The sequence below is a fragment of the Heptranchias perlo genome, chromosome 33 (genome assembly GCF_035084215.1).
Source record: "Heptranchias perlo isolate sHepPer1 chromosome 33, sHepPer1.hap1, whole genome shotgun sequence".
Classification (NCBI taxonomy): Eukaryota; Metazoa; Chordata; class Chondrichthyes; order Hexanchiformes; family Hexanchidae; genus Heptranchias; species Heptranchias perlo.
This window is the reverse complement of record NC_090357.1, coordinates 8,131,128-8,141,194: the sequence shown is the minus strand read 5'-3', so window position 1 is coordinate 8,141,194 and position 10,067 is coordinate 8,131,128.

Here is a 10,067-nt window from a genome sequence, read left to right as displayed (position 1 = left end):
GTGGAGATGCCAATTAAAAAAACAGAGCGAGAGAGACAGAAACATCCGGAAGGAAAAGACAGCAATTGACCCGTTATATTAAAAACGGATAACATTTGTTCGCTGGTGGGGTAACGTGTAGCGTGACAGGAACCCAAGATCCCGGTTGAGGCCGTCCTCATGGGTGCGGAACTTGGCTATCAATTTCTGCTCGACGATTTTGCATTGTCGAGTGTCTCGAAGGCCGCCTTGGAGTACGCTTACCCGAAGGTCGGTGGCTGCATGTCCTTGACTGCTGAAGTGTTCCCCGACTGGGAGGGAACCCTCCTGTCTGGCGATTGTTGCGCGGTGTCCGTTCATCCGTTGTCGCAGCGTTTGCATGGTCTCGCCAATGTACCATGCTCTGGGGCATCCTTTCCTGCAACGTATGAGGTAGACAACGTTGGCCGAGTCACAGGAGTATGAACCGTGCACCTGGTGGGTGGTGTCCTCTCGTGTGATGGTGGTATCTGTGTCGATGATCTGGCATGTCTTGCAGAGGTTACCGTGGCAGGGTTGTGTGGTGTCGTGGACGCTGTTCTCCTGAAAGCTGGGTAATTTGCTGCGAACGATGGTTTGTTTGAGGTTGGGTGGCTGTTTAAAGGCAAGTAGTGGAGGTGTGGGGATGGCCATAGCGAGGTGTTCGTCGTCATTGATGACATGTTGAAGGCTGCGGAGAACATGGCGTAGTTACTCCGCTCCGGGGAAGTACTGGATGACGAAGGGTACTCTGTTGGTTGCGTCCCGTGTTAGTCTTCTGAGGAGGTCTATGCTATTTTTCGCTGTGGCCCGTCGGAACTGTCGATCGATGAGTCGAGTGTCATATCCCGTTCTTACTAGGGTGTCTTTCAGCGTCTGTAGGTGTCCATCGCGTTCCTCCTCGTCTGAGCAGACCCTGTGTATTCGTAGGGCCTGTCCTTAGGCGATGGCCTCTTTGACGTGGTTAGGGTGGAAGCTGGAAAAGTGGAGCATCGTGAGGTTGTCCGTGGGCTTGCGGTAGAGTGAGGTGCTGAGGTGCCCGTCTTTGATGGAGATTCGTGTGTCCAAGAAAGAAACTGATTCTGAGGAATGGTCCATGGTGAGCTTGATGGTGGGATGGAACTTGTTAATGTTATCGTGTAGTCTCTTTAGTGATTCTTCGCCGTGGGTCCATAGAAAGAAAATGTTGTTGATGTATCTGGTGTATAGCGTTGGTTGGAGGTCCTGTGCAGTGAAGAAGTCCTGCTCGAACTTGTGCATGAAAATGTTGGCGTATTGGGGTGCGAATTTGGTCCCCATGGCTGTTCCGTGTGTTTGGGTAAAGAACTGGTTATCGAAGGTGAAGACATTGTGATCCAGGATGAAGCGGATGAGTTGTAGGATGGCGTCTGGAGATTGGCTGTTGTTGGTGTTGAATATTGATGCTGTTGCAGCGATGCCGTCATCGTGGGGGATACTGGTGTAGAGTGCCGAGACGTCCATCGTGGTGAGAAGTGTTCCTGGTTCAACTGGTCCGTGGGTACTAGGTGTCCGCGACACCACCCACCAGGTGCATGGTTCATACTCCTGTGACTCGGCCAACGTTGTCTACCTCATACGTTGCAGGAAAGGATGCCCCAGAGCATGGTACATTGGCGAGACCATGCAAACGCTGCGACAACGGATGAACGGACACCGTGCAACAATCGCCAGACAGGAGGGTTCCCTCCCAGTCAGGGAACACTTCAGCAGTCAAGGACATTCAGCCACCAACCTTCGGGTAAGCGTACTCCAAGGCGGCCTTCGAGACACTCGACAACGCAAAATCGTCGAGCAGAAATTGATAGCCAAGTTCCGCACCCATGAGGACGGCCTCAACTGGGATCTTGGGTTCATGTCACGCTACACGTTACCCCACCAGCGAACAAATGTTATCTGTTTTTAATATAACGGGTCAATTGGTGTCTTTTCCTTCAGGATGTTTCTGCCTCTCTCGCTCTGTTTTTTTAATTGGCATCTCCACATCATCTGTTTTTTTAGTTCTGGCCATTTGTATATTCGGTGGCCCTGTAGGTAACACCTATCTGTCTGAACACTTTGGTTGCCTTGGCAACGGGCAGTTGAAAAGACTTTCTGTAATCACCAGGCATTGTTCTGTGATTTATAAATGCGATAGGTTCGAGGATTTAATTTCCACATTCACCTGAGGAAGGAGGAAGCCTCCGAAAGCTTGTGGATTTTAAAATAAAATTGTTGGACTATAACTTGGTGTTGTAAAATTGTTTACAATTGTCAACCCCAGTCCATCACCGGCATCTCCACATCATATTTAAGTGTAGATTGACAAATTAATGAGGACGCGTGGCACCTAGGCATCGAACAAAATCCTCAAATTCATTTTGCTTTGGAAAGGGCTGGTAAGAAGAGGAGATATCTGCACCCCTGTTTGTGCTTGATTAGTTAACCTAATTTCCATTGGTGAAGGGGCAACAATCCAATACTTTGTTGCAACCAATTCCTTCGACACATTTTAACATTCCAGCTGAAAGCCTAAGGTTTAGTGAAATAGAGATGACACAGCTCCATGTTTCCTGTTGTGTTATTGAGTGAATGGATTGCTTAGAATCATAGAATCTTAGAATGATACAGCACAGAAGGAGGCCATTTGGCCCATTGTGCCCAGTGCCGGCTCTTTGAAAGAGCTATCCAATTAGTCCCACTCCCCTGCTCTTTCCCCAGAGCCCTGCAAATTTTTCCACTTCAAGTATTCATCCAATTCCCTTTTGAAAGCTATTATTCAATCTGCTTCCACCACTGTCTGCTCACAGGTTGCCAAACACGCCTAAAACTCGCATTCCTGAATCTTAAGGGAGTAGCTATTATTCAAATCATTCCTGAACCTTAGTCTAATGTTCTACTATGTGTCATTCCGTTTGTTTAATTTGCATGGAGAAGCTACTTTTCAGATTGTATGCCTGGATTGTTTGATCTTCATCTGTTTAGTTTGTATGTTGTCGTGCCACTCCGGAATAAAGCACTTGCGATTGTGTAGAACTGGCAAACCACTAAACGTTCATTTTTATATTTCGAAAATAAACATTCTTTTTACAAACGTAGAAAATAAAAAATATATTACAAGGCTATGCTAAGCTTCAGTGATTAATAAAGCAAAAATGCTTCCATCCATGTTGTATGGTCAGTCACTCTGGCTCTTTTGCCAATTACCTTAATCTATGTCCTCTGGTTACTGACCCTCCTGCCAGTGGTAACAGTTTCTCCTTATTTACTCCAGCAAATCCCCTCATAATTTTGAACATCTCTCTTAAATCCACCCTCAACCTTCTCTGTTCTAAGGAGAACAATCCCAGTTTCTCTAGTCTCTCCACTTAGCTGAAGTTCTTCATCCCTGGTATCATTCTGGTAAATCTCCTCTGCACCCTCCCTGGGGCCTGTGCTTTATGGAGTCCCTGTACTAGTTGGTTCCTCCAGTTTTTTTTCTTCATTCACATTACTGTGGAGTCTTCTCTTGCCTTTCACTTGCAACCTCATCGGCACATACACATCCTGAAAAGCTTTCATGCGGTGGACCTGACAGCTCGTGTCCCAACCAAAAACTGCCTCATATCTCTTGAGAGCTCAACAGCAGTGATGTTTAACAGTCCCTCACACCGGGTGAGTATGAACAAGCAGCAGAGAGTTAGTCACTGTGAGCAGCAGGGTTTATGGTCAAGTATCAAAATTGGTTCAATTCATCCTTATCCCGCAGCTGCAAATTAATCAGGGTCTTAAGATCTAGTTCTGTCTCAGCAAGCACCAGCCTGGGAGATGGTGAAATATTAGGAACTTCAATGAGGGAGTGGCTTTGAGTGATTGTGATATTGAGCGGCTTAAGAAAGTGTCTAAATCAGGACCAAGAAGCATGAGCAGCTGTGGTATCAGTCCAAGGATAAATGCAATGAGCTTGTGAAACCTAAGACCACCAAGAAGTGGAAATGCATTCATTGGCACAAGAAATCTGGAACCTATGGCCAGTGCTGCCCAACTCCCAATCTAGACCTGGAGTCTGAGTCTGGAGACAAAGCAAATTCATCTGACCTCTGGCCAGTTAGCTTCAGAGCTGGGACAGGGGCTGAGCTGAAACGACAGCATCAAATCAGCAAAATAAATATAAAAATTCTAAACAGAGAAAGATGCTAACACTATTAACTGAACCATGGGACCTGCCTTCGAATATATAGAGAAGCTAATACAAAATATTGGATAAAAATACTAAGCAATAATAAGAAGCCAGGTACTGCATCGAAGCCTGCAGCATTTAAACAAAGAACTGGCAAATAGCCAGTTGCGAGAAAATATTGATAGAGACTGTACTGAAATAAATGTACACCCAATTCAAGTTGAACCACATAAAAATTTAACAAGTCTGCCTTGGAACAACTCTTAAAAGGTACGACCCTGGCCCTACCCAGTACCTGTCCAGTTTTAGACTGGGCAAAGAGCTTAGCTAAATTAGTCCATGTGGAGTTGGATTCAGTCATGGCATAATATATATAGAAAACTTTGCATATGAAAGTATTACGTTTGCTAAATAGGCTCATTTCATTCATTCTTTGGATGTGGGCAGTACTGGCAAGGCTGGCATTTATTGCCCATTCCCAGTTGCCCTGAGAAGGTGGTTGTATAACTGAGTGCCTTGCAAGGCCACTTCAGAGGGCAATTAAGAGTCAATCATTGTTAGTGTGGGACTGGAGTCACATATAGGCCAGACTGGATAAGGACAGCTGGTTTCCTTCCCTAAAGGACGTTAGTGATCTTATTGGGTTTTTACTGATATCAGCTTTTTAAAAACTACCATGGTGGGATTTGAATTTACATTCTCTGGATTATTAGTTGAGGTATCTGGATTACTAGTCCAGTAACATAACCACTACACTACCATCTCCCAATGGACCCCATAGTGTCTGCTACGTAGGGCCTTGCAAAGCTGCCCCTGGCGAAGGATTATCACCAATTTAAGTCAAAGTTGAGAACATGAATGATAAAGTTAGATTAATGGAAACTCAGTATTACATTTCGCAACTAATGGACAGACAACAACAGCAATCTGCATTTATATAGTGCATTTAATGTAGGAAACGCCCTTATGCACTTCACAGAAGTGTAATCAGACATAAATTGACATCAAACCAAAGAAGCAGATATTAGAAAGCGTGACTAAAAACTTGGTCAAAGATGCGGGTTTTAAGGAGGGTCTTGAAGGAAGAGAGAGAGATGGAGAGGCGGAGAGATTTGGGGAGGGAATTCCAACGGTTAGAGCCTGGATGGCTGAAGGCATGGCTGCCAATGGTGGGGCGAAGGAAGTGGGGGATGCGTAAGAAGCCAAGGTTGGAGGAATACAAAGTTCTCAGGGGGTTGTAGGGCTGGAGGAGGTTACAGAAATTGGGAGGAATGAGGCCATGTAGGGATTTGAACACAAGGATGAGAATTTTAAATTGGAGGCATTGGTGGGCCAGGAGCGAGCACAGGGGTAATGGATGAGTAAGACTTGGTGCAGGTTAGGATACGGGCAGCAGAGTTTTGGATGAGCTCAAGTTTATGGAGGGTGGAGAATGGGAGGTCGGCCAGGACAGCATTGGAATAGTCGATTCTGGAGATAACAAAGGCATGGATGAAGGTTTCAGCAGCAGATGAGCTGAGGCAGGGGCAATGTTGTGGAAGTGGAAGTAAGCGGTCTTTGTCTTAGCGAGGATATGGGGTTGAGAACTCATTGTTGGGTCACTGTACACATGGAAGCTGACCAGGCGGTCTTTGTGATGTAGAGGATAGGGGGCCGGAGTCTCAGCTTGGTGTCAAATGGGATGGCAAGATTGCGAACAGTCTAGTTCAACCTAAGAGAGTGGCCGGGGAGGAGGATGGAATTGGTGGTGAGGGAACGGAGTTCGGGGAGAGGGGGGAGCGTGTGGGCTAAAGACAATGGCTTCCCAATGTTTAACAAGAGTAGAAACATTAAATTAATGATTTGTTTATGTGAGAAGGTAAGAATCCCACTTATTCAGCTATTTTCCTCCTTTTTCCTGTTGTCCACCTTTGCCATGCACAATCCTTAGCTGAGTAGGTGGGCAAATGAGCTGCTGTCAGATCTTTGCCAATATAGCTTGGCTCTCAGGAGATACATAAGAGCAGCCAGGGCTGACCTTTTCTCTGGTTTTCCCTTCTTTCATGTTGGAGAATGTTCTTGCATCCCCTCGAGCCCTCCCCATAAGAAACTTGGCGCATGGATTTACATACTTACATTGTTGAAATTCCAGCATCACCATGTCACTCCATAAAACAGGCACCCTCCCAAACTATTATGTCCTCTTTATTAAATTGGGGTCACCATCAGACCAATGACCATTTAAGACCAGTTCACTGATGATAGTCCGCCTGGCTCCTGACAAGTACAAGCAAGGGAGAAATGCAGCCAGCAACCTCATCCAACAGCATTTGCACCTGCAAGTTCTAGACTGCAGCCTTTGCCTCCTTCCACTCCTCGGCTATTTTGCTCAAAATAATCAAGGTCTCTTTTATGTTTTGGCAGAAGAAGTTGGTGGACAACAGGAGACAAATGACAGTCACCGGAGGGAAAAATTGCCACTCTGCATGAAGTCTAACAGTTTGAGGTAAGGCCATCCAACTTCAGAGCAGAAACTTGAATAAGGAGGCAGGAGATGGTGAAGCAAGGGAGCTTGTTCCAAGGACGGGTCCATTGGACACTGCTCTTCCCTCCTAATCATCTTTCAGATCCCTGAAATTCCATGGAAAAAAGAAAGTGTCCATCTTTGTTCCATCGTTTGGAAAAGATACTTCAGGAAAGTTTCTTTTCACCGTTGTTCCCCTATCTGTCTTCATGGGAATGGCATAGCAAGCAGAAGCCAAGCCCTCCACTGAGACAGCAGGAAGCAACCCTTTGTTTGAGAGCAGGCAATGGACCCTGATCTCCATGGCCCTGCTTTGAAAAGATGAATGCTTTTCTAGCATGACGAAATGTTGCAGTCGCTGGGAAATGTGCCTCGCAACTTCCGCAACATGGTGACAAGTACAGAGTAGTCTGGATCCTGCACGTGTTAGCTGCTACTGCATGTAACTGTCGGCCTTGGAACAGGTTACATTTCCAGTGATATCTGCTATGCAGCCCCTCACAGTTGAGGCCCTGTTGCCAGCTTTAGGTTCTCTCATGCAGCTCAAACTGCTACAATACATGCCTTCATCTGCACTCTGGCCTCCTCAATGAACAGGCTTACAGAAGAGGTTGCTCAAACTAGGAGAGAAATTATGTCTGCCTTTAGGAACATGGGAAACGTAGGAACTTGGGAACAGGAGTAGGCCATTCAGCCCCCTGAGCCTGTTCTGCCATTCAGTTAGATCATGACTGATCTGTATCTTAACTCCATCTAGTGGCCTTGGCTCCGTAACCCTTAATACCCTTGCCTAACAAAAATGTCTCTCCAGCCATGAGGTCTGCGAACCCTTAGATCCACAGATTAGATTGGAATAGAGGCAGGTAGAAGGGCCAGGTCAGAGCTGCCAATGGTTGTTGGTGTAGTCTCTCTAGATCATACCACTTCCACAGCCTCCCTTTCCCTCCCCCACCGACTGCACAGAAGTTAAGGCAGGCAGAGCCAGGCAGTCCCTGTAGCAACAGGAGAGTAGTAGCCTGAATCTGGCCCATTTGGTGCTTGAGCTCATAGAGATCAAGAACCAACTTGGACCCTGCAGCCTAACACAAGTAATCAGCTGCTGCTATCCTCCTGCCTGGTCCCTGTCTCTGGGTCAGGAATTAGACGTAGCACCAGATTGGTTAGTTGAGCACAAAAGATGCCCACTGTTAGGAAGGGGAGGCACTGTGGTAGAAAGAGTTAGTTTGACAGTCACAAATTAGATTTCTGTAAAATAAATGTCATGGCAACAGTATATACCATGTGAAAAGTCCATTCGATGTTAGAGTGAAATATAACATTTGTAGTTGGTGGAATGGCGGTGGCAGGTACAGTGGTGGTTTCCTTATTAGAAGTTTGGGAGACTTGCAGTGGTAGAATAAACATGGAGAGATGGAATGATAGGTTATAGCTCTATTTTAGGATTATGAGAAAGTCGGGTGTCGGTGGCAGAGTGAGACTGCTGGCTGTCCATAGAGTGCCATCATTTTTTTTTGTTTAAGGTAGTGGGACCTAGTTCCCATTTTAGGATATGGCTGTTGGAGTAAGAGCAGCAAGGAAGAGTGGCCATTTAACAAGAAGAGGGCCACCCAGGAGCATCATCTTTATCTCCCAATATGGGTCTCCGTATAGAGCCCATTGGAAACAGCCATTCGGGCTCAGGAATGTCATAAGGCCTGCTGTCACAACCTACCTTTAGAGTTGGAGACTCTGCATGTAATGATCATCTGCCAAAACAAGGTATTAATTAATAATGTCCTAGTTAAGGATCCCCTTGGAATGAGTGACCATAACATGGTTACATTCCATATCCAATTAGAGGGTGAGAAGGTTGGTTCTCAAACAAGCGTACTGAGCCTGAATAAAGGAGACTATGATGGTATGAGAGCGGAATTGATTAAAGTGGACTGGGAAAATAGATTAAAGGGTAAGACGGTACATGAGCAGTGGTGTTCATTTAAGCAGTTATTTTACAACTTTCAAAAAAAATATATTCCACTGAGGAAAAAAGGGTGTAAAAGAAATGACAGCCATCCATGGCTAAGTAAAGAAATTAAGGATAGTATCTGACTAAAAACAAGGACATATAAGGTAGCCAAACTTAGTGGGAGGATAGAAGATTGGGAAGTCTTCAAAAGACAGCAAAAAGTAACGAAAGGATTGATTAAGAAAGGGAAGATAGATTATGAAAATAAATTAGCAAAAAATATAAAAACAGATAGCAAGAGTTTCTACAGTTATATAAAAAGAAAAAGGGTGGCTAAGGCAAACGTAGGTCCCTTAGAGAATGAGACCGGGAAATTAATGGTGGGAAACATGGAGATGGCAAAAATGCTGAACAAATATTTTGTTTCAGTCTTTACGGTAGAGGACACTAAGAATATCCCAACACTGGACAAACAGGGGGCTCTGGGGGGGAGGAGCTAAATACGATTAAAATCACTAAGGAATTGGTACTCAGTAAATGAATGGGACTCAAGGCGGATAAATCCCCTGGACCTGATGGCTGACATCCTAGGGTCTGGAGGGAAGTGGCAGTAGGGATTGTTGATCCTTTGGTAATAATTTTCCAAAATTCTCTGGACTCGGCAAAGGTCCCGGCAGATTGGAAAACTACTAATGTAACACCCTTATTTAAAAAGGGTAGTAGGCAGAAGGCTGGAAATTATAGACCAGTTAGCCTAACATCTGTGGTGGGTAAAATTTTGGAGTCTATTATTGAGGAGACAGTAGTGGAACATTTGGATAAACATAATTTAATAGGACAAAGTCAGCTTGGCTTTACGAAGGGGAAGTCATGTCTGACAAATTTGCTTGAGTTCTTTGAGGACATAACGTACAGGGTGGATAAAGGGGAACCAGTGGACGTAGTGTATTTAGACTTCCAGAAGGCATTCGACAAGGTGCCACATAAAAGATTATTGCTCAAGATAAAGAATCACTGGATTGGGGGTAATATTCTGGCATGGGTGGAGGATTGGTTATCTAACAGGAAGCAGAGAGTTGGGATAAATGGTTCATTCTCGGACTGGCAACCAGTAGCCAGTGGTGTTCCGCAGGGGTCGATGCTGGGTCCCCAACTCTTTACAATCTATATTAACGATTTGGAGGAGGGGACCGAGTGTAACATATCAAAGTTTGCAGATGATACAAAGATGGGAGGGAAAGTAGAGAGTGAGGAGGACATAAAAAACCTACAAGGGGATATAGACAGGCTGGGTGAGTGGGTGGAGATTTGGCAGATGCAATACAATATTGGAAAATGTGAGGTTATGCACTTTGACAGGAAAAATCAGAGATCAAGTTATTATCTTAATGGCGAGAAACTGGAAAGTACTGCAGTACAAAGGGATCTGGGGGTCCTAGTGCAAGAAAATCAAAAAGTTAGTATGC